Source organism: Pleurodeles waltl, chromosome 3_2 (genome assembly GCF_031143425.1).
Source record: "Pleurodeles waltl isolate 20211129_DDA chromosome 3_2, aPleWal1.hap1.20221129, whole genome shotgun sequence".
NCBI lineage: Eukaryota > Metazoa > Chordata > Amphibia > Caudata > Salamandridae > Pleurodeles > Pleurodeles waltl.
In genome coordinates this window covers 93,865,561-93,890,021 of record NC_090441.1, presented here as the reverse complement: position 1 = coordinate 93,890,021, position 24,461 = coordinate 93,865,561, and the positions used below count along the sequence as shown (strand labels likewise).

Below are 24,461 nucleotides of genomic sequence, written 5' to 3'. Positions count from 1 at the left end.
AAAGACACTCTATATTGCCAATAGTTGTGCAAAAATTCTTGTTGATAAAGATCAAGAGAAGGGTCTTGCAAATAGCCAATCCCAATGAATTACCTCCAGATAATCTTTGCCCAACTGAACTGAAGAAGCTTGGGGGCACCAAAGATCAAGATTTCAGTTTTATTGAAGTAAGCAGCATGCAGCCGCTATGCATCCAGTAGGCATTCTTTAAAATGCTCTTGAGTGCGAGAGGATCTGATCAGAGATAGACACCATTATCTGCATATCGTCATTTTAGGAGATTATTGAAAAGGCTCTGGCAGTGTGACAAGATGCACATTATAAAGTGTGGGACTTAAAGATGAGTCCTAGGGCACCCTGTGTTTAGTAATGACCTTGCCTGATTTCTAGGAGCTTACCAGCACCATTTAGAAGGGTCCACAAAGCAGTACCACAAAGTCCCAGCTAACATAGGTGCCTTAGCAAAATAGTATGAGAGATGCTATCAAAAGCTGCAGAGGGGTCTAATAGAACCAGTGTGACTCAACCACTCTTGGGTAAAATCTCTCTGAAGCCTGATTGGGTGTCATCTAAAAGCAGATGTTTTTTAAGAAGCTGCACTGCTGTCTTTTGACAGCTTTATCTGAAATCTTGACAGGAAATGGGGAAAGAATTATGGAACTATAGTCAGAGGGTTCTGGAGTGTGAATGCTGAATTTATTACTAGCAAATGTTTATGTTCTTTGAGTCATGAATCTGCATAGCATTTGACTAAACATGGAAAATAATGTGCGACATGGAAAATGTGCCCACTTGAGTGGCCGATATTAATCACGAAGTGACTTTATTACAGGCTTATAAATATTAATTGAAGTACCTGCATTCAGAAAATGTAGCAGAGTGTTATATTAATGGTTTTGCATTATGCATTTGCTTTATTAATTATAGACCTTAAGTTAGCAAAGTTTTGGGCCTAGTTTTGCACAGCCTCATATTAAGTTGTACTGTTCTAATAAAATATTGGGAAATGTATGACTAGAGAAATCAATTCAGATAGTTTTTCACTGAGTTGACCAAACTTTAGCAGATGTCTTTAACTTTCTCATGAGAACTGCTTGCTAGAAGGTCTTGTATTAGACATCGATACATTGTATAGTTTGATGCGTGAGACAGCGATATTCCCAGGAGCTAACAATTCATGCACTGACTGGAGAACGGATGGATACAAAAATATTACCTGACGGTGAGAACAGGAGAAGAGGAGCCAATCATCGACATGTGAAAGACAGTTTAGTTATATCTTAGATCCGGGAATGAATCCTTATTGGACTAATGGTGAATGTACGATTCTTTGACCAATGGCAACATGGGAATTTCTTTAGACAAATTTTGACTGAGCCTGACTGCTCAGAGGAGAGGCGCTTATTCTATTCTCACTGAGGAGCTGAACAGTTTCTGAGGACTTTGTTCCTATCTCTGATTTATTGCTTAAACTTTAATTCTGAATGCTGATCCCTTAGATATTGCTTTCCTAATTGTTCAGATAGCTTAGAGTCCCTGGTTCTGAACCATTCCCTTCATGGCCCGCTGCTGATGCTGACCGAACTGATGTTCAACTGACGAAGAGAATTGCAGCTTGCTGATCCATATAAGGAGAGGTATAACAAAATGCTATTGTTCTTGTAGTAAATTAGTTTTTTGTTCCTTGGTACCAACCGCTATTTTGATAGAGCCATAGCTAGATGTTGTTCCAAATTTATGTTGACTAAATTGCTTTGCATGATGTCCAAACATGCTATTCTAATCAGAAGGTTAGTAAGGGAGACCCTGAAATATTAACAGGTCGCTATCAATAGATGATTGATGTTGCTCACTTGCTGAATCAAGACGTATGCTATTGCATAATTATTTTTGCTACTGATTTGTACTTTCTCAAATATTTAGTAATCAATGCATTAGCTAAGTTGAGATTCTTTAAGATTTGGTCAACCAGTGTTGGTCTTATATGTCTACCATTTGGTTTTGAGATAATATGTTAATAATGTTAATATAGGGAAATAAACTTTCTAACTTTTACATAAAGGTGTGGATATTCGTGGCCAAATGGTATGTGAGGATTTCTGACTGCAAAGGTATTTGATGTTGTTTATTGATGTTGTTGAAGATATTGTGTTGTAATTGGGATTTATGGTGGAATCACTCTAAGCGTACTCAAAAGATCCATCGAACCCCTAACTCGAACCCTTATAAATAAACCATAGAACCAAATAAGGACCCACGCGTTAGCAGAAGTGTATGCTTATGGTTTCCCTAACAGGGGTCCAGTCTGATCAAGTTTCCACAGTGAGGGTACCGAGGCCAAATAGATTGAATTGTTCAGAAGCCCACTTAACTGGGAGCAGTGCCGACCATACCTTGCTTTAAAATTTTAGGGGGCGTGAGGTCTTCTGGAAAAGCAGAAGAACAATTAGAAATTAATGTATGGATATCTGCTAAGGAAATCAGAAAGAAGGCGAGGATCAGGTGAGACCAGCTTGATTTCTGAGTTACAAATATGCTGAACTATGTCAAGCTGAATACCAACATTATTATAAATGAAAAAAAAAAATTCTATGAAATATGAAGAAAGATTGTCACACAGTGTTTGAGAGAGCTGAAGAGTTTTCTGACAACTGGCAGGATGAAGAACTAAAGAAAAACCTTTTTAACAATGTTCGGGGTGTAAGCTAATTTGCATAAAAAGATGCTCAGGCTTGTTTCACAAGCTTATGATAGGCCTTAAGCACCATTCTATGCATTTTTTTAATTCCAGGACTCTACGTGGCCACTTGCCTTCTGGTGTTTTACAGTTACTCCTTTCTTCCCTTAAGTTCTCAGAGAACCAAGGAGCTGATGGACAGCTACGTAGATATAACACGCAGCTAAGAGTTGCAATGGAGTGCAATGCAGTGGTGATTCATACATTAAATTATGTGCATTGGTCTCCATATTGCTCAACAAGGCAGGAGGTTCCAGGGAGGGAGAAGTTCCAAATGCATAGGGTGTCACCCTGGACCACGCTTTCAAAGGTGTCAGGCTAGAGATAAAGGCTGGTTCTTTGCCTTACTGGCAGTAGTACGCTCATTTGGATTTGGTGCCACTTAATGTGGCCATGGGCTATTGGCTTTGTTTAAAGTTCAGTGGAGCAGGAGCTCTGCCATAACATGGCTCAGCTCGCTCTTCGTCAAAGTGCCAGTTACCCCACCCCATTTATAGATGAGGGACCCACTGGAGCTTGCACCAGGTACAGCATTAGGGGGTCCACCCTATTTAAGGCAATTCTCCTGATGCAGATTTTACCTCCTTGGGTCCATCATGGAAGCCATGACAAATCCACACAGGAAAAAGGAACACTTGCTCCCCACTCCTCCCCCCACCACCAGGAGCATCATGACACTTGTGTTTTTTGTTTTTCAGAAGAAAATTTCTATTTTGGGTGTTTGTGTCTGTAAAACAAAATATAATGCAGAGTGGGCAGCAACAGCATGGCAAAGCACTCAGATTTGCCAGAAGTGCATCCGTATTTCAGCAATGCGATACCCGACTAGCAAGACCTTTAATTTGGGTAGGTGATCCTCAAACAGGAGCTTGGAGGTGAGTGCTTCTGCCCCAGTGGGCCTCCCAACCAAGCATAAATGAGCCCCAATGTATGAAACCAGACTCTATGGTAAGATAAAAGGAATTTTCTAGTTTTTATCGCTTACAAGATAGGAACATTTTGGGTACCCCACCACCCACCAACACTCTAGTTTGCTCTGGTGATAGAGCAACTTCGAAGGGCGATCTTTATGAAAGAGACATGAATACGTTTTAATTTTTCTTGATGACTGTTTAATCCATCTCAAAGACTCCTCTTCGTTAATAGAAATAATTCAGAGTTGTGTTTAGAATTTTGGGTAATGAATCCTCAACATACATATTACATAGTGCTGACTCACAAGAACCACATCCATCTCAACTGTGAGTCAGGCTAACAAATCGGTTAGAATATCTTGATATAGCGCTAAAAAGGAGTTATGAAGCCTTTATTCAGGAAAAATTGTAGGCTGTGTTAGGTACATTTTCATATAAATGGTGTTCTGCAAGCACTAAAACTCGCATTGAAGGGTCCACTTAACTAAAATTATATTTCTGCAAAACCCTCTGTATACTTTTTTCTTGTTCATTACCTAGATGGGAAAAGTTGGTTCGAACTACTGAACTGTGCGGTATCCAGATTTTTGCTCCATGAATTTTCTTCAAGATTATACACTTTTCCTCAGCAAAAGGGAAATACCTCTTACAGATTTCTTGAGGTTCTTGGTTTCAGTTCGATTATTGATTGGGTCAAACCTGAAGCTTCTTGTACTCTCGGTGAAAGTGCCCCAGTAGGCCCCATCAGACCTCCTCTTTCCCAGCACACTCACATGTGCCCACACACAGGCCTGACACACGAGAATAAATCAGCAAATTATTTATGTTATCATAATGTTATCATGTATGTTGTACCATAAACGGGCATCATTGACAATGTCACATTTTCCAAGGTACGCGCACACTTTGTCATGGCCAGACTGGCTGTAGGAAGTTGACTCTGTATATACTATCTCCAAGTGAGAGATAGTGTGCACAGAGTCCAAGGGTTCCCCTTAGAGGTAAGATAGTGGCAAAATTTGATAATTCTAATGCTCTATTTTGTGGTAGTGTGGTCGAGCAGTAGGCTTATCAGAGGTTAGTGTTAAGCATTTGTTGTACACACACAGGCAATAAATGAGGAACACACACTCAAAGACTTAACTCCAGGCCAATAGTTTTTATATAGAAAAATATATTTTCTTAATTTATTTTTAGAACCACAAGTTCAAGATTTGAAGTAAATACATAAAATGCAAGGTACTCCACACAGGTAAGTTAGGAACTTTCAATTAGAGCAATAACATATACAGTTTTTGTTAAAATGGCAATAAGCTATTTTAAAAGTAGACAGAGCAAAAATCAACAGTTCCTGGGGGAGGTAAGGTTAGATTGTGAGGTAAGTAAGACACTTACAAGTCTCAGTTCCTGGGCATAGACAGCCCACCATTGGGGGTTCAAGGCAACCCCAAAGTTACCACACCAGCAGCTCAGGCCCGGTCAGGTGCAAAGGTCAAAGAGGTGCCCAAAACACATAGGCGCCTATAGAGAACAGGGATGCTCCGGTTCCAGTCTGCCAGCAGGTAAGTACTCGCGTCCTCGGGGGGCAGACCAAGGGGGGTTTTGGAGAGCACTCGGGGGGATACAAGTAGGCACACAAAACACACCCTCAGCGGCACAGGGGCGGCCGGGTGCAGTGTGCAAAGCAGGCATCTGGTTTTGTATAGGAAACAATGGAGGGACCCGGGGTCACTCTGACGGTGCATGCAGGGCACAGGGGGGCTTCTCGGGCCAGCCACCACCTGGGCTAGGCAGAGAGTCGCCTGGGGGTCACGCCTGCACTGAGGTTCGGTTCCTTCTGGTCCTGGGGGCTGCGGATGCAGTGCTTGGCCCAGGAGTCGGGTCCCTTGTTACAGGCAGTCGCGGTCAGGGAGAGCCTCTGGATTCTCTCTGCAGGCTTCGCTGTGGGGGTCCAGGGGGGTCGTCTCAGGCTACTCACGGGGTCGCAGTCGCCGGGGAGTCCTCCCTGTGGTGTTGGTTCTCTGGATCTCGAGCCGGGGGCGTCGGGTGCAGAGTGTGAAGTCTCACGCTTCCGGCGGGAAGAGAGAGGTCTTTGAAAGTTGCAGAAAAGTTGCAATTTTGTTGCTGTTTCTTGAGCAGAGCCGCTGCTCACGGGAGTTTCTTGGTCCTGGGTTCAGGACAGTCCTCTGAGGCTTCAGAGGTCGCTGGTCCCTGTTGGATGCATTGCTGTTGCAGGTTTTCGAGTCAGGAGACAGGCCGGTAGGGCTGGGGCCAAAGCAGTTGTCGTCTTCTGTCGTCTCTGCCGGGCTTGCAGGTCAGCAGTCCTTCTTCTTGTTTCAGGTTGCAGGAATCTGATTTTCTGGGTTCTGGGGTGTCCCTAAATACTAAATTTAGGGGTGTGTTTAGGTCTGGGAGGGCAGTAACCAATTGCTACTGTCCTGGAGGGTGGCTACACCCTCTTTGTGCCTCCTCCCTGAGGGGAGGGGTGCAAATCCCTAATCCTATTGGGGAAATCCTCCAAAACTAAGATGGAGGATTTCTAAAGGCAGGGGTCACCTCAGCTCAGGGCACCTTAGGGGCTGCCCTGACTGGTGGGTGACTCCTCCTTGTTTTCCTAATTTTCTCCTTCAGCCTTGCCGCCAAACGTGGGGGCATTGGCCGGAGGGGCGGGCATCTCCACTAGCTGGGATGCCCTGTGGTGCTGTAACAAAGGGGGTGAGCCTTTGAGGCTCACCGCCAGGTGTTACAGTTCCTGCAGGGGGAGGTGTGAAGCACCTCCACCCAGTACAGGCTTTGTGTTTGGCCACAGAGTGACAAAGGCACTCTCCCCAAGTGGCCAGCAACCCGTCTGGTTGTGGTAAGCTGGCAGAAACTGGTCGGCTTAACACTTGAAGTCAGATAGGTATCTCTAAGATGCTCTCTGGGTGCATTTTACAATTTTATAATAAATTCCACACTGGGATCAGTTTGCATTTTATTGTGCTGAGAAGTTTGATACCAAACTTCCCAGATTTCAGTGTAGCCATTATGGAACTGTGGAGTTCGTGTTTGACAAATTCCCAGACCATATACTCTTATGGCTACCCTGCACTTACAATGTCTAAGGTTTTGCTTAGACACTGTAGGGGCATAGTGCTCATGCACATATGCCCTCACTTATGGTATAGTGCACCCTGCCTTAGGGCTGTAAGGCCTGCTAGGGGGTGACTTACCTATGCCACAGGCAGTGTGAGGTTGGCATGGCACCCTGAGGGGAGTGCCATGTCGACTTAGTCTTTTTCTCCCCACCAGCACACACAAGCTGTTAGGCAGTGTGCATGTGCTGAGTGAGGAGTCCCCAGGGTGGCATGTCATGCTGCAGCCCTAAAAGACCTTCCCTGGCATCAGGGCCCTTGGTACCAGGGGTACCAGTTACAAGGAACTTATCTGAGTGCCAGGGCTGTGCCAATTGTGGAAGCAAAGGTACAGTTTAGGGAAAGAACACTGGTGCTGGGGCCTGGTTAGCAGGGTCCCAGCACACTTTCAATCAAAACTTAGCATCAGCAAAGGCAAAAAGTCAGGGGGTAACCATGCCAAGGAGGCCTTTCCTTACACTGGCCATCCGGTGAAGCAGGTAATCTCCCAGCAAAGCCACAGAAGGCCGGTTTTGACACTTGGAGGCCGGTTTCAGCTTCCAGGAGTGGTGGTGCCCGTTACACGATCCTGGCGGTAACTTGAAATAATTACTCTGGTTCTTGCGTGCATTATGCACATCTGCAAATGGGGGTTCAATTTATAATTTTTTCAAGGCCTGTTTTAAGTTCCCAGTCTTGCCCTGCACTTTGCAGGTGTTTACAAATAAAGATATCTCTGCAACCACCACTATGCCCAGAGGTATACGTGTCCGAAATTACTTTCAGGAACTATGCAAGCCAAAAACATTTAGTAAAAACATGCACCTATCACCTTAACGGATTTGTCACTGAAAGTACTTGGTCCGTCGAAATCCCAGGATTTTTTACCTTTTCTGCAACCATCACTCAGCCCTCAAGACAGTCGCCCATATTTCCTTTGACCAGTTTGTTGTCACCGCATAATCCACATTTCGGCCTCAGTGGTTATAAGTTCACTTTACCATGGTCAGTGGTTATAAGTTCACTTTACCATGGTCAGTGGTTATGAGTTCACTTTACCAGGGTCAGTGGTTATGAGTTCACTTTACCGGGGTCAGTGGTTACAGGTTCACTTTACCAGGGTCAGTGATTATGAGTTCACTTTACCAGGGTGAGTGGTTATAAGCTCACTTTACCAGGGTCAGTGGTTACAGGTTCACTTTACCAGAGTCAGTGGTTATAAGTTCACTTTACCCGGGTCAGTGGTTATAGGTTCACTTTACCAGGGTCAGTGGTTTTACGTTCACTTTACCAGGGTCAGTGGTTATAGGTTCACTTTACCAGGGTCAGTGGGTATAGGTTCACTTTACCAGGGTCAGTGATTATAAGTTCACTTTACCATCTCGGCTTCGAAGACAGAGGGGGTGAGGGTGTCAGAGATATCTGCTCCACCAGCTCCAATATTTCTTAGGCATAGCATACCAACTAAGAGCCAATTTAGAAAATAACACAAATGTATTAAAACATTTACAAAGAAAACCTATTGACAAAGGTCGGAATCAGATGTTTACTTTGAAAAAAAAGCCAAGGAGGAGCAGAGGGTTTTCACATCAAGGCCCAGCCCGAAAAGAAACTTCCACAGGGAGACAAAAAGGTTTTCGTGTGTGAAAAACCCTCAGCCACCACGGTTACCCCTTGGTGGCATACTTCATCATTGGGTTTCCTCCCGTTCCAAATAACCCAGGGCCCGGCGCGGTGAGAATTAGGCTACTAGCGGGAATGTTGCTTTGACGAATGTGTGACTACAAGCACACACCCCTCCCAGAGGACCTAAGATACAACGATACTGATGGGTATTATTTAATTTAGCTATATATATTACCTTACCACATAGCAAGGATTAATAGTGCTGTTATTAGTGCTAGGCGCACAAGGAGTGATACAGGGAGTTCACCTTGGTCCTGATGAGGAGTCTAGGGGTAGACTCCAAAACATGTCGACCATCTAGGAGATAAGGTACATAATATATCCACCCTCCCAACACCCCCTTTTAATCATACTACCCCTGTGAGACGCATTAAATTAGTAATATCATCCAGAGCGTAATATTTTTAACTCACCAAGACCCCCCACTCCTATCCCTTTCTAGCATTCACATTGTTGAAACCAACAGTGTTCCCACGTATTCCGTCGGTCGCAGCATGCCTGGTACTGCAGCAGATCGGGAGGAAACCCGATGATGAAGCATGCCACCAAAGGGTAACCCTGGTGGGTGAGGGGTTTTTACACAAAAAAACATTTTTGTCTCCCTGTGGAAGTTTCTTTTCGGGCTGAGCCTTTATGTACGTTTACTGAAGCTTTAAGGAGGATAGACCCAGCTCCTTTAAACCCTCCTTCTCCCCTTTAGTTAGTATGGTTTTCACATCAAACCTGCAGATCCATATGCAGTGATGCTGTATTTTACAGATCATATATCACATTTCACTATAACAAGATGGGTTACATGTTTGTTCACACTTGTCCAACAAGAGAAGCAGTGGGAGAAGGTCCTACTCGTTCAAGAGCTCTGGACTCTGTTCTCTTTTCTGATATTGGATGCACTTCAGCACTGTGACTGCAGGTCCTCAACGCTCCAATGGGATGTACCACTAGGTTCAGCTCTGGCAGTGAATGCCACGCATGCTAAGCATGCTATCACAGACCAGATGCTTGGCTCACCTGTTCTCCATCTCCCAATGCAATCTTAGAATATGATATTTAAAGCATCGAAATTGAGTGTTTGCACCAGTAATCAACAAAGTTGAAAACCAGGCTTCCGCAAAATTTATACTACAGCTGTCAAGACAGCTCCGCTTCGAACGTCCTGAAAAAGCCCAACAGTGTGCAAAACACATGCCAGCACTGGAGAGGCATAATTAGAAATGCTAGACAAGATGTTCGAAAAAATATAGGATGAGGTAAAAGCATGTTTGATATATTTGATTCCAATAAATATCAGCGCAGCTTAAATATGTGAAGCACTTTTCATGAAAAGACCAAGTGATTAGTCAGATAATGTCTTTAAATCAGGAAAAAATGAAAAACTGGCTGTGTAAACTGGCTGTGTATGCAGAGCCTTCAGCCATATTATGTGTGACTGTAACCCCTTTCTAGCGTTACACATTCATTTTAGAATGTTTGTCAGTGACAAAGGGAGACCTGGACATGAGGCCCAGCTGCCTTGTTAATTATTAAGAGACCTCTTATAAATATATAAACTCTCCCCCCACCTCAGGGCATCATCTGAAGCATTTAGGGCAGGGACAGACTTTGATGCTGCTGGATGAAGACAGGCGTGAAGTGTTGCAATGCTTTGTTGCGTGAAGGCATCTATGCGTCTTGGAGAAAAAGGCCCGTGGGGTCGAAACGTGTTGGGCTAGTGGGCTTGTGACATTTTCAAAGATGAGCACAAAAATGACTCACTGCTAACAATGTTGACAAATATTTCGCACACACGTCTTTGCTGAACATATTAAGAACGCAAAATGTATGAGTTATTAGAAAATTCAATGTTTCCAAGATTATTACCATGAACTTCATTGAGAATACTTTTTAAATGTCAACAATTTAACAAGCTAATTTGACAGATTATTGTTTGCTTCTTGACTAATTAAAAAGCAAGTACCATGTTAGAACACTTGACCAGTGCAGTACTACAAATCGCTTGAAAATTGTTTGCATTTTTGTGAATTATGCACAGTTTAAAAATGTGTGTTGGAGGGCAAAATGGGAGCACTGTTTGCGATGTCAGGATTAAGACAATGTAATCACTGATATGGGGCTATTAGGTGGAGGTTCTTTTCAGGACATTTAATAGTAAAACTATATTATGATCCTGTATGACTAACCTGTTGCAGTGCTCAGTTCCAATACAAATTACAAATATTGTATAGCTGGTTGAAGAAACCACTCTCTCAATTTTAAAGAGTGTGGTCACAGAAGCTATGCAGCTCGAATTTGGGCTGAATTACGGCAAACATTTGAGCGCCTCAGTTAGTATACAGATTTTTTGTGTCCACTCAGAGAGCCCAGAAGGATCAGACACATAATTTCATGAATTGAGAGCTAGAAATCACAGTGATCCTGTCCCACTCATAATGTTCTACTCTTTGAGAAAGATGACACAAGCAAAGAATTGTGGACTACAAAACCAGCACCCGCAGACAAGGTGGACATTTTAAAAAAAAACTGTCACTGTTACAGTCTGGTGTCAGTGGCAGAATATGTGGAGTATAAAAGGTTGTTACCCCTTGGGTGTTAGAATTCTAGCATCCATGCTGCCAGTAAGTATCTGACTAGGGTGCAAAATTATTGAGCTAATATTTTTCTAGTACTAAAATATTCGACTACAAATTCGTTTTGGATTACCACTGTAACCTAAACCGAAGGTGTGGGTCACAACTCGTAAACAATGGTCGGTGCAGTTCTACAAGCCATTTAAAGGACTGTCTTTTGTACGCGCTATTGATTTTTTTCCCTTGAGAAGGAGTCAAGAAAACTATTTATATCACCATGGATACGAGAGACTAGTATACAACTTCGTCTATTGTGGTTTGGACTATACTGTTTTTATCGGTTTTGCACAATTTCTGAAAAAAAATAAGTGTGATTTTAATTGCCAAAACTGCAAGGAAACATTGTACTAAAATACGGTGCACCCCGGAACTAAATTTAGCTGCCAACGCAGGCCCGCTTGCACCATAGTGCCAGGGTGTCTGCATTGAGGGGATTGATTGTTTATGTGCAGGAAGGTTAACCTTCCTGCACATAAACAATCTACAATGGTCATTATCTGCAGGAAGGGACACCTTCCTGCACATAAACATTCATTCATGGCCTTTTGCTCTGTCTATGTGTGCTGCAGAATGCAGCGCACATGGAATAAAGCAAAAACGAGGAGGAATAAAAGTATTCCTCCTCGTTGTGCCATGCTAACGCCACCCCTGGGGTGGTGTTAGTTTTTGGCGCTGCCACAGATTTACGCCTTCTTGTAAATCTGTGGCAGCTCCAAAAGCAATGGGTGTTGAGGTGGAACGCCTACAAGAAGACCCATTGCACACCCCTCTGCCTCAGAAAACTGCATTGGGGAGGCTCATATTTACAAGGTTCGTTAAGCCACAAAAAATGACAGCACTGCCACGTAAATGTGGCGCACTGCGCAGTGCTACCGGAGCATCGCAAAAAGTGACGCTCGGGTAGAGCTAGGGCTTTGTAAATCTGGCCCTATGTTCGTTATCCAAGTGGCGCAGCCAATCCCTTAATGTTTTGCCTCTTCCTGACCTTTTTACTCATGCAAATTTTGCCAAGTTTTGTGCATGGGTAAAACAAAACCAATTGTAGTCTCTAATCGGGGACAATCTTGCATTTGTGCTCGGAATGGATTGGAATTGCCTTGGCACCCAATATGATGACCATTGCTTAAATATTGAACTTCTCCAACATGAACTAAGTAAACCAAAATCATCACTTAAAATATTCTAGTGACCCAAAGCCCTTTCAAGTGAAATCATGTTTTGTATATTTTGGCATAAATAGAGTACGCATTTCGAAGTGAAAATTATAATTTGTAATTTTGGAACATTACGCCCTAGGGTTTCCAAATGTCTTAATGGCAGGTAAAATGCAGACACTTTTTAACCACTATACTCATTTTGGGAATTATATAGCTTGCATATCTTGACACCACTGTTAACAGACTCGATGCCAAGGAATTAATCAACATAAGAAGGATTGTTTATCTTTTATTTCCCATTTTCCAACAAAAACAGAGCTGATTCCCAGTAATCATGTGAAGTAAAAGAAAATATGCTGCCCTATGTCATAAAGTCACTGAAGAGGTGAATGTGTCACCATGGTCACCACTCACTCAAGACTCATCCACAGACTCTAAATGTATACATGTATACTTACTCTCACAACTGTTCATCTAACACATCAAAATAAATATTTTGGTTTAATAAATGAGAATTGAATTTGTCATTTGTGTTCTTAGATGGCTTTCAATTTAGGTATCTTGAAAAACACCCATTACATTTCACCTCCACCCCTGACATTGAGAAACCATGTTGTCACCACCTTTTATGCTATTCTTTTTGAGGAATGGTGATCAAAGTGTACCTGGGGCTCCTGCACTTTTCATTTGTCTTACTTCCAGTCACTGCAGGCAGCTATTTGCCCACAGTCATCAATCACAGGGTTACAAAGAGCAGGTACTGTGCACACAGGACTCATGTGTCCTGGACACCCCAGCAAATCACTGAAAATATCCAAAATACATCTAATTAAGTAAGTACCTTAGGCATGCTGGAGGGTTATTTTCAGAGGGAGGTAGTACAGGTCAGTTGCTGTACTGTGGACTCCGGATACCACCAATAATTGCCCCCTGGTGTCAGCTTGGCTCAGTTCTCAAGTGCTGGACTGTCAGATATCACCCATATAGAACACCCGATATCCATCTGGCTGAGATGGACATGCAATGGAGATCTAGATAAGCAGAACGGAGGTCAACTGATGCTCCAAGACCCACATATACAGTTGTCAGGCCTCAAGGTTATACTCATACTCGTTTTTGGGTGTCTCTTTGACTTCTGTGGAAAAGCTCTGGACTTCTGGATCCAGTCAATTTAATTAATCGATTGTCTCTTGGATACTAATGATGAGCAGTGACCATCTGGATCTCAACAATACAAGATCTGGTATTCTGGGTCCAGACACTCCAGTCCATCTTAGACTCAGTTGGGTGGACTCTTAGTGTCTGGCCCTCATCGATGAATAAGTAGCATCTAGATCCAGGTGATTCAATTCACCTGGTATTCCTAGGATTCAGCTGGATAGGTACTCTGGATCTAATCAGTACAAGTAATCAACTTCTGGGTCCAGCCAAATAAGATCACCTAGTGATCCTTGTATTCAGGTGATCAGGCAATGAATATTGAGATAGAGATACTACATGCCATCTAGGATCATTCTAGACAACATGTCTTCTAGGGTCATCCTAGACAAAGAATACACTTCCAGAACATCTGGTGTCTATAGACTGTAGCGGATACGAACTGCTCAGTAAATCATTCATCTCTGAAATCCCTTTCTATAGACTAGATTTCAAAGGAGATTCCAGCCAAATGTTCTTTTTCAAGAGCTTCTCCACAATCGCAGACATTCAGGGGTCATTAGTTGTTTCTTTTGGCCCAGAAAGGGACATATTTACGTGTTATAGAGATAAGGTCACAGAACTACTGACCACCATTTTCCACAAGAAGGAAGGTCTTGTATAACAAACCAAAAGCTAAATTATCTGACTCTCTTAGCCCCCTCCCCTCAGAAACCTCCTCTCTACATTACAGCTTGTATACTGTTTGTGCTGTAGCGAGCTTGTAGTGGGCTCCCTTTGGGTATGCAATGAGCACTCAGGATGGGATACGGCACACCTAAAGTCCCGAACTGTTGAAGGATGTGGGGAGTAGTTCTGTGGCTGTGATTTTTCTTTTAATTGATTCATTGGTCAATGAGTTGGTGTCTTCTATAGTGTGAACGATCAGAAGTAAATTCCCTGTGCTCCAGCTGATCTCCTCTCCAAATGTTTTCCATGGAAACATGTTCCTGTTATACATTCACTCATGTGCACCCTATGCATCATACTCTATCAGCCTATACACGTTACATTACTAAGGTTGCTCACTGCAATTTCAAATCAAGTTTGTTTCGGATACTATATTCGTAAAACCATTACCTTCAAAGTGCCAAAATATAAAACTCGTAAATCTTTACAATTCCATAACAATAAATCAACAGACAATTTCCTTATCAAAATATTACTAATTATATTCTAAATTGCTGTCCCAAAAAGTTAATCGTGATAGGAAACCTCTGCTGCAATGGCTCTATTCTGCCGTAATAGAACTTAAAATGGGCCTCCTCAGCTTTGTGTTCCTCGTTCTCAAGAGGTAAAAACATGCTACTCACCAGTGCCTTTATCCAAACGCTTTTCAAGAAAAGGGATTGATTTTGTAGCTTTCCATACAACCTATGCAGAATTAGAAAGCACAATATAGAGCCAGCAGAGCCCAAGTCACAAGGGACGAGTGGGAAGAGTAACAGAGATCCAGCCAAAAGTGACAAAGTGAGCAAAAATACATTTGGACTGGGTGTGGCCCTAGGGATGCCCGGAGGCTCAGCCTTTTGCAAGAACCTCACGCTTCTGTTTTGTGTTTTCATGTAATGCACTAAGCGTGAGGGGAATGCCAAGAGGTGGACCCTGCTCTTACTGTGCCACAGGACTCAAGGTGCAAATCACGGATGATGACCAGTGATAACAAATCAGCATAGGATTGCTTAGTGTCTAAAGGGGATCTGGCCTGGAAGATCGGTCTTGACATATTCTGTTGGACTGGGATGAGAGCTGATTTGCACATAGATGCTCCCTGCCTGGAGAGAAATAATATAAAAAAAAATGTGTGTGAGAGCGGATCGGGGGGAGTAATTGCCAGATTAACTCAAAGATTCGACCCATCACTTTGCCACTAAGCCAAACATGGATGCTGCAGGGCACTGTCACATTGAGGGTAAAAATCTGGACTATTCCTATTGGAACAGGATTAAGGCTGATTTAATTCTACCATTGTTTTTCTCATCTATAGTACATGCACACACAGATATTATATGCAGACATGCATGTTCAGGAGCACAGATGCACAGTATATACCAATGCTGACATGCAGATGCACAAAAAAACCTAGAAGTATCCATAAACACACACAGCTTCACAAAAGTGCAGGTATAAACGCACAAAGACATACAAGCAACCATACAGTCACAGAAACACACCTGCTCACACACTGTGAAACACTATCACATAGTCATATGCAGACACACAGATAATCAAAAAATATTTCAGAACACTCAGACGTGCATATATATATATATATATATATATATATATATATATATATATATATATATACCATTTAAATAAACAACAGACTTAGGGCCTCATTTAGATGCTGGCTGTAACGGTTCCACCATTGGTTTTCCAGCTGAAAACCCATCCACAGCCATGACAGTCCACCCGCCAGATTTGGATGTCGGCAGTCCTATAGACTTTAACCTGCCCAAGTCCCGCTGACTCTGCCAAGCATTCCCATCCGCCGCAACAGTGCCATAGGAAAGTGTGACTGACGGCGGGACTCCAGCCCCAATAACCGCTGAGCAGATTTGGATGTGCCATCCCGCCAAGCAAAAAGTGGAGGTCTCACCTCCACTTCTGACTTTGTGGATCGTAGGGAAAGGGGTAAAAACTCACCTTTTCTCCCAATTTAACTTCAGTTTCTGACTGGACGTGACTGGATAGGACCCTCCGTCGCTGATGCCAAGGGACAACGGAGAAAACACAAACCCCTCATCGCTGGACACAAAGGTAGGCAACGTGCATTGACTAAGTACGTTGGGGGGGTTACTGCACATGAGCTCGGGACCACATCAGACATATACATGTCACATGTCACAGTAATTTAAAAAATGTAGATGCGTATGTCAGGGACACACATGGATCACACATGAAAGGAAACACACTGGTACACATCACATATCGTACACAACTGTGATTATGGTGCCAGTATTCGTTGCCAAATACATTTGCATTTCTCTACTGTGCCGGTGTACACATTGAATGGCGACCTGTATCTTTCATGTTGTGCATCGAGTTGTGTGTGTGACTCAGTACGTGTATGTCTGTGCCGGATGTGATTGGCTGGGTGAGGTGGAGGGAGATGTAGTGGGTGATGTGGTTGTGTCAACACGTGTGCCCCTTGCAAATGGCGTGGATATTGCTGTGTATGTTGTGTTGTGTGTTGTGGTGCTGCGTGCAACATTTTAAGGTGCATGTTCTTGTATGGCGGTGATTGTTGTGATGTGTGTGGTTGTGCTTTTGTGTGCAAGTGTTTGTGCAGATGAATGTTTAGTTGTTGTGGTTGTGTCATGTGTAGGTTTAGTTTCACTAGTGTGTGTATGTTGTGTCATGGCTGTACCTCAATGTGTGTCTGAGGCATGCACGTGTTGTGCTGTGGTGGAATGGCAATGGATATTGGTTTGTGTTGTGTGTGATGTCGGGGGATGCATATGTGAAGGCTGGAGTGTGTGTGTGAGACTTTCTGTATTCCGTGGTCCCAGGCATTATCTGCTGTCCACTGGGTCCAGCGATGTCCTCCCTCCATCAGTAAACCGCCGGTGGAACTGTAACATCTAAGTACGGCCGGCAGGAACTCACCTGCCTGACTGCTAAGAAGGGTGCGGTCTTCGGCTCAGCCGCAATACATCTAAATACAGAGGGCGAAAAATCAACGACTAGACAGTCTTTTCAGGCCGGCAACAGAGTGGAATGACGGTAACACTGTTAAGATCTAAATCAGGTTTAGGGACTGATTTAGATCTTGGCGGAGGGGTTTGTTCGTCTGCCACATTACAATTCCATTATAGCCTACGATACTTGTAATACAGTGGATGGGATATCCATCGTGTTTGTTATGGAGTATCCCCTCCGCCAAGATCTAAATCAGCCCCTTAGCATTTTGGGATTAATTGTGATTTCAATGCTGGCGGTATTGTTGTCTATTTAAAATGAGCTGCCATTTTTCTTTACTCAAAAACATTTCAGAGGTCAAACCAGCCAAAATGAGAAACAAAAAGTCATAAAAAGGAGGGAAAAACCTGAGGAAATCAGTGTGGAAACACTGATTCCAGTGGTTATTCTCCATTTCTCAGGCGATTACTTGTAACCCCGCACATGGAAAAAACAATCTGCCTAGAGTCAGGACGTCTAGGAGCAGAATTATTGGTGCATTTTTCCTGCACTTCTAATTATGGCTACCATAGAGGGACAAATAGAATCAGATAACACATATACAAGCACAAATGCACTCACAGACTACTTGTGTGCAGGCACACATACACATCTTGCCACAGTCCACTTGACCAAAAACCCAGTTTACTATCCCGGTTACAGTCCTGTCCCTCACTCTCTCACACTGAGCTATATTAGCAGTGAGAACTGCTTGGGCTCCCAGCCAGGACTCAGCAGTTTCACACCCTGCCATTATAGGCAGCTAGGATGCCCCAAGCCCTAGGTTGTCCCATTTGCTGACTCCGAATTGTGCCGGACTCATTGACTGTTGAATTTTAGAAATGCCTATATACAGGAGCCGTGCCTCAAACCCATTTCCAAACAACCTGCAGGGATCACAGTCCACTTTTGGGCCCCGCCACCTCTTGCTGGCAGATCCAAGTTACTATCTCTGGCCATCTGGTCCTTCGTAAGGTCCCAGGTCGTATGGTCCTCCAATATCCTTTGGCCGGCTTGGCACAGTCACACCAGGTACCAGGTACCATGTATAACTCTGCAAAGTACCAATAGTCAACTTAGGGTAAAGCCGCACTACAACAGTGGTTGAAGCATAGTTCCTTGAATGGTGGTTTCAAGGCGCTATGCTTCAGCCACCACATGGTCTCTGTTTCATGTGCAGTCCACAAGTGTTTGCTGGCACTTCCAAATGACCCTTATTTGTTCCTTTACTGTCCCGAACTCCCTATCCAGCCTCTCCCTTGTCCTGTTCTGCAGGTATGATAGTCAACTCAGCAAGAGTTCGGTGAGTCACATTAAGCTCATCACATTGGACCTATGCACCTATAGGCATGTTCACAATGTACTGCTGAGGAATATATCCGGGACTGGCTTGTACATCTTCTGATGTTGCTCGCGATGAGAAAACCCAATAGGTAACTAAAACTGTTGAAAGTATATTTCACAGATAGTTGGAAGTTTTAGGTTAATTGGCACCTTGCACAACAAAGAATTGTTGGAAACTAGATACAACTGAAAGTACATAAAGAGGCAAGTGAAGTAATTCACAAACTGTTTTTGTCTTTCCACAGATTTGCTATCCATGCTTATTTTCTTCTTAATGGAACTCGTAAATGTCTATCCTCGAAAGTTTCTGCTTAAGGTGGCTCTGTAGTTTTCCTCATGCCACAGATGTGGGTCCCATGCCCCCTGTGCAACTGGAACCAAACTGCACCTGACTGAAGAGGCCCAAATAGGCCAAAAACAGTCATGTCTTTTGTCTTCCATTGACAGAGGACCCGGTCTAGCAGTTTAGCTCGACTGTTACTAATAGACCAAGACCAAGCCTGAGGGAGGTCCTTACCTGGAGTGTTACGGTGAGCAAAAAAAGCAGCAAGTTATTGGAAAGTGGTCCTGACTAATTACCAGTGGGTGAGATTATTTTAAACAGTTTAACCATGACCTTTTTGCTTTTATCACTCCAATGGCCTTCTTGTGATGGATTTGCTTAAATATGGGTTTCATGCCCACTGTGCCAAAGAAATGAAGTTGTATTTCGCTGTTGAGGCCCAAACAGAATAAAACCAGTCTGGGATAGTGGATTTCAGCAAGACCCTTCTGTAAGAAATTGGGTTGTAGGTTGACTGGAGTGGGAACCCTGGTCAAGAAGCAACCACAATCCTTGTCAGGATATAACACAAGTAAGCCCCACATTAACCTGTGCTCAATCCTCGGTAGGTTGGCACTGAGCAGTCAGGCTTAACTTAGAGGCAATGTGTAAAGTATTTGTTCACTGCTTCAAACAATAAAACAGTGAACATGCACCACAAGAGGACCCCCCAACAGAGTTAGACAAATAGAGTAGATTTTAATAAATAAAACAAGACCAAAATGACAAAAATCCAATTGGTAGAACCTGAGAAATTGAATTTTAAATTTTCAAGTAAAAATAGCACCAAGAAGCCAAAAGTGCCATTGAGGATATCTGGTCATGCAGGACCTGGACAAAGCCACAAGTTCAGGCCGATTGCGATGGAGCGCAGGATGCCTACATGGACACAGTGAGATCCACTGAACAAAGTACCTTAAATCCTGGTTGCGGAGCGTTGTCTGAATCCATGTCGAAGATGGGTCCCACAACCAAGGCAATCCATCAGTTCTGAAATATGGCAAGGCTGCAATCTGAGGTCCAGATGCACTGGCATTGAGGATCTTGTCGATGGTGCTTTCGTTGTGAAGGCCAGTATTGGGGATGTGTAGCACACTCGAGGCGATGCGTCGGTTCCAATGAGCAGTAAGGCTGTGATGGATAGCTTCCAGCTTCGTCGTCGAGGCTGTCATCACAGAGAGATGCAAGGAATTGCTCCAGAGAAGCATTGCACAGCGGTGGTTCCGAAGGTGATACATCAAACCCGAGATGCAATGACAATGCAAGTCTATTGCGATGGGTCCAATCCACGCAGCAGCGATGCATCGGTTTGTCTTGATGATGCACCGGTCAGCCAAAGAGATGCATCGGTTCTGCTTGGGGATGCGTCACTCAGCAGATAGGATGCGTCAATTCCTCTGGCAGGCACCTTAGGTCTACTTCCAAGGATCCAGGACTGGGGTGGCACAGCTTGGCAGGGTAGACTCACTGATGGCAGAGTCCAGGTAAAGAAGAAGTGGTTTGAAGTCTTTTATGTCCATGAACCTTCAGATCAGGAGGCAAGACAACTAGCCCTTGGAGTGACTCTGGGTTCTGGGTTCAAGAGAGATGCAGGTCCAGTCCTTCTCACCTAGGTAAGTGGGCAGCAGGTCAGCACAGCAAAGCAGGAGTCCAGAAGAGTGGCAGTCCTTCAGCAACCCAGACGTTCTTCTTCCCGGCAGAGTATCCAACGGTCGAGAAGTGTTATGAAGTGGTGTAGTCTGAGGTCCAGTTCTTATGCCCTGTAGCACCTTTGAAGTGGGGAGGGACTTCAAAGACATGCATTTGAAATGCACAGGTGTCCTGCCCTCCCTGCCCCAGCTCCAGACAAACTACAGGGGGTATGCAGCCCTTTGTGTGGGGACAGGACACAGCCTATTCAGGTGTAAAATAGGCTGTGTCCAGCTCCTCCCTCCCATCCACAAAGCCTGATACACAAAGCCCAACTGCTAACTACACCCAGTCATGTGACCAGAGACAGGCTACAGGCACAAGTGGCTAAGGCAGGAAAATTGTAACTTTTTTAAAGTTTCATTTTAGGAATTGCAATTTAAAATCCAACTTCATCATAAGTTAGAATTGTAAACTATGATTCAGAGATATCTCACTGGAAGGAATTATTGCTTCCCATTTGGAAACTATGCTTATAAAATGTAATAAAGCAACTCCAATCTTATCCTGTGGTAGAGATAGGCCTTGCTGTAGGGAAAACGAATGCAAGTATTTTCCCTACCAGGTCAGGTAATACTTTTATGTACATGCCCTACTTTTTAAATATATTGCACCTTGTCCTCTTGCCTGTTCAGGGCCTACCATAGGGCTGACTTATATGTATTAAAAAGGAAGGTTTTTTTTGCCAGGTCGAAATGGCAGTTTGAACTGCACACACATGCTCTGCAAAGGTAAGTGCTTCTAGTGGGCCTGCAACACTGATTGTGCCACCTACATGAGTAGCCCTGTAAACCTGTCACAGATCTGCCATTGCAGTGTCTGTGTATGCAGATTTAAACTGCCATGTCGAGCTCACAAGTGCACTCACTTGCCAGGCCCAAACCTTCCCTTTTAGTACATGTAAGGCCCCCCTAAGGAGGGCCCAAGGTAGTCCCATTGGCATTGAGCAGTGTATTTAAAGGTAGGGCATGTGCTGGTGTGTTTTACATGTCCTGATAGTGAAATACTGCCCAGTTCAGTTTTCACCAGTGCAAGGCCTATCTCTCTCATAGGGTAACATGGGGATTGCCTTGAAATATCTCTTAAGCACAATTTCCAATTGGGAGCAGATAGAGAAATGGAGTTTGGGGTCTCTGAACTCACAATTTTAAAATACATCTTTCAGTGAAGGTGTTTTTTTTAGAAAGTGGCCATTTTCTTGCTTAACCATTCGGTGCCTCTGCCTGGCTGTAGAATACACATCTGGGTCAGGATCACAGTTGGGCTGCTTGTGAATTCACTTTATATAGTCACACAAAGGGAGCTGAGGTGTGCCTTGTATATCCTGATGGGTCTTCCTGGGCTAGAGTGATGAAAGGAGCTGACACTTGCACCTGAATAGGGCTGTGCCTGTCCTTACACGGTACAGTCTCCAAAACCCCTAGACCAGGGCAGGAAAGGCAGGGTCTTGTGAACTACAAAGACTTTCCCTTGAAGTTTGCCTAATTCAAATGCAGAAATGAGCATAAGTAATGGACCCAAAACCCCAGACTTTTAGAACACTTCTGGATCAAGAGGAGAAGTGCTGAAAAGCTGTGTGTGCTTTGCTGGGTTGGCCTGCAGTTGCTGCTTCTGCTTTGGAGACGGCAAAGAATGGACTTTGCTGTGTATCCTGCTTGTGAAGTTTCTCCAAGGGCTTGGACTGAGATTGCCTCCTGTTAAGAAGTCTCAGGGATATCAAAGGCTTCATCTGCCAGCCCCTGGGTTCTCTTGCTGAGGACCCTGACTTGCCAAGAGGTGCTCACTCCAGTTCCTGGGCCCTTGAGAGGGAAGTCTGGCATAAAACAAGGGCCCGATGCATCGCAGCACCTCTGAAGTTCCACATTATCGTGAGTCCTGAGTGATGTGTCACCGACGTTTGTGACACCTGACTTCGCCATGGTGCCTGTGGCCCCGTGGTCTGACCACAACCCCGTGAGGTCTCCCCATCGCATCTTGAACCGCTATACTCATCGACCCCACCGGATCGTGATGAACAAGGCCTCGCTGCCGCCGCCGCACCTCCACTGCCTCCACAAGGGACCGACGCCTCACCTCCCCTGTGTAGCAGTAAGGAACTGACACCTCACCTCCTGCACAGCAGTACTGAACTGACGTTGCACTAGCTCCAGTTACGCCTCACTTCCCCAACTCTGTGCCACAGCTTTGGCTCTACCTCGTTTCCAAGGCACTGTACCTGGGGTCCATGCGACTCAGCGACCGGCACCACACTCCCTCGCGAGTGGCATCGGATGGTGAGGAACGACTCCATCACAATGTCGTAATAGCCCCAGTTAGAGCTACTTTGTTTCTAAGTATTTTATTGGGGTTTAATCTTTAATAAGTCATATCTTTGCTTGTGTTGGAGTTTTGTCATTTTGGTCTTGTTTTACGTAGATAAATATTGGCTATTCTTCTAAACTGGTGCGGTGTCCACTTCAAGTGTTTTCACTGTGTTACTGTGTGTGGGTACAAATTCTTAACACACTGCCTCTGAGATAAGCCTGACTGTTTGGGCCAAGCTACCAAGGGGGTGAGCAGGGGTGTGATTCCCTTACACTGACTAGAATGAGGGTCCCTACTTGGACAGAGAGTGAACTGACTGCCAACTAGAGATCCAATGTCTAACAATATATGATACTTTACATAGGTGACCAGTATAGAACAGTGCACAATCATTTTGATAATGTCAAACACCAATCATTATATGATTTTAAAGTAAAATTAACAAAGCTTAGAACATTCTCATTCTCATTATTCCCCTAGTAAACATAACTTCTGGTTGAAGTTAGCCACACACAGTCAAGTATTAAAGTGCAGTCCCTGAAGATGAACACATAGTGGACGTTACCAAAGTCTAGTCAACAATTGCTAGCTGCAGTTTGAGTGGTTACAGTTAATGTTGTATCGGGATGTAAGCATTTTATTTGTAATTTTAAGGATGCAGGCAAGTTTGTTTCAGACACTCAAAATGGTGGTCTCTTTTTTCTTTAAGCTATGTTGCACAGCATGCGCTGCTGTGCAACATGGCTTAAAGGGAAAAAAATTGATATGATGCAGCCAGCATTGACCACTTCAAGCACTTTTCCTAAACCAAGCTCCAAGTGTGAGGGAGAGCAAGCCACAGGAGGGAGAAGAGGGTGGAGGGAGGTAGCAGCAACAACAGACATCATGGAGTAACCAACACAAGGGAGACGTGGGGGAAGATGGTTGAAGCAACAAGAGCAGGAGAGTGGGACCTCATGTAATCTCCCTATACCTAAAAACTGAAAGTGCCCTTGTGTAATGTAACTGGTGCTCAAGTAAAGCTATACAATACCTCTGGGGCTAGTGTGTGCTATATAACACTACAAAAACAGACAAAACAAAAGCAACTAAAGAGAGGCAGGGGAGGAGGGTGGGAGCAGTGACTACAGACAGTGTGGTGAGGAAACACAATGGAGGAGCGGGGGAGGAGGGGTGTAGCAGCAACACAAGGGACAGCAGGAGCATGGACAGGAGTCAAGCAACACAAGGGAAGGGCGGGAGGCGGAATGCAGACATGCACTCTTTAAGAGTACATGTCCGAAAGAAAATAAAGAGTACCTGCAGGACCTCACAGCCAGTGGAAGAACACTACCCACAGAAAGGAAGCTGTACTGGGTCCATGCTCCACTGCAGCGACTAACACAAGAAGCCCTGGGAGGAAGGAGCAGGAGCCGCCCATCAATCAGAAGCAAGGAAAGAAGAGCGACATGGAAGACAATCAATAGTAAGGAATGGTAAGTAATGATTGGGCTCTAAGCCAGCATGCGCGCTGACTCAGGCAAAACCTAAAAAGGAAGAGGATGGCTAGTTCTAGGTGGTGTTTTGAACCTGGAAATATCCATCATTTGAAAAAGCGTTCTCAGAATTGTGCTGCTGTGAATATTCCCTATAAAAAAAAGTGGCATCCCCTATGATTCTCCCACAGCAAACTGGCTATTAACCGTGA

The 24,461-nt window shown here is 44.1% G+C and overlaps 1 protein-coding gene across 1 annotated transcript in view; it reads right to left on the bottom strand.

Moving 5' to 3' along the window:
* The window catches only part of LOC138286527 (protein spinster homolog 3-like), a 389,154-nt gene that overhangs the window by 142,469 nt on the left and 222,224 nt on the right, over positions 1–24,461 (bottom strand). The gene's annotated exons all lie outside the window — the stretch shown is intronic.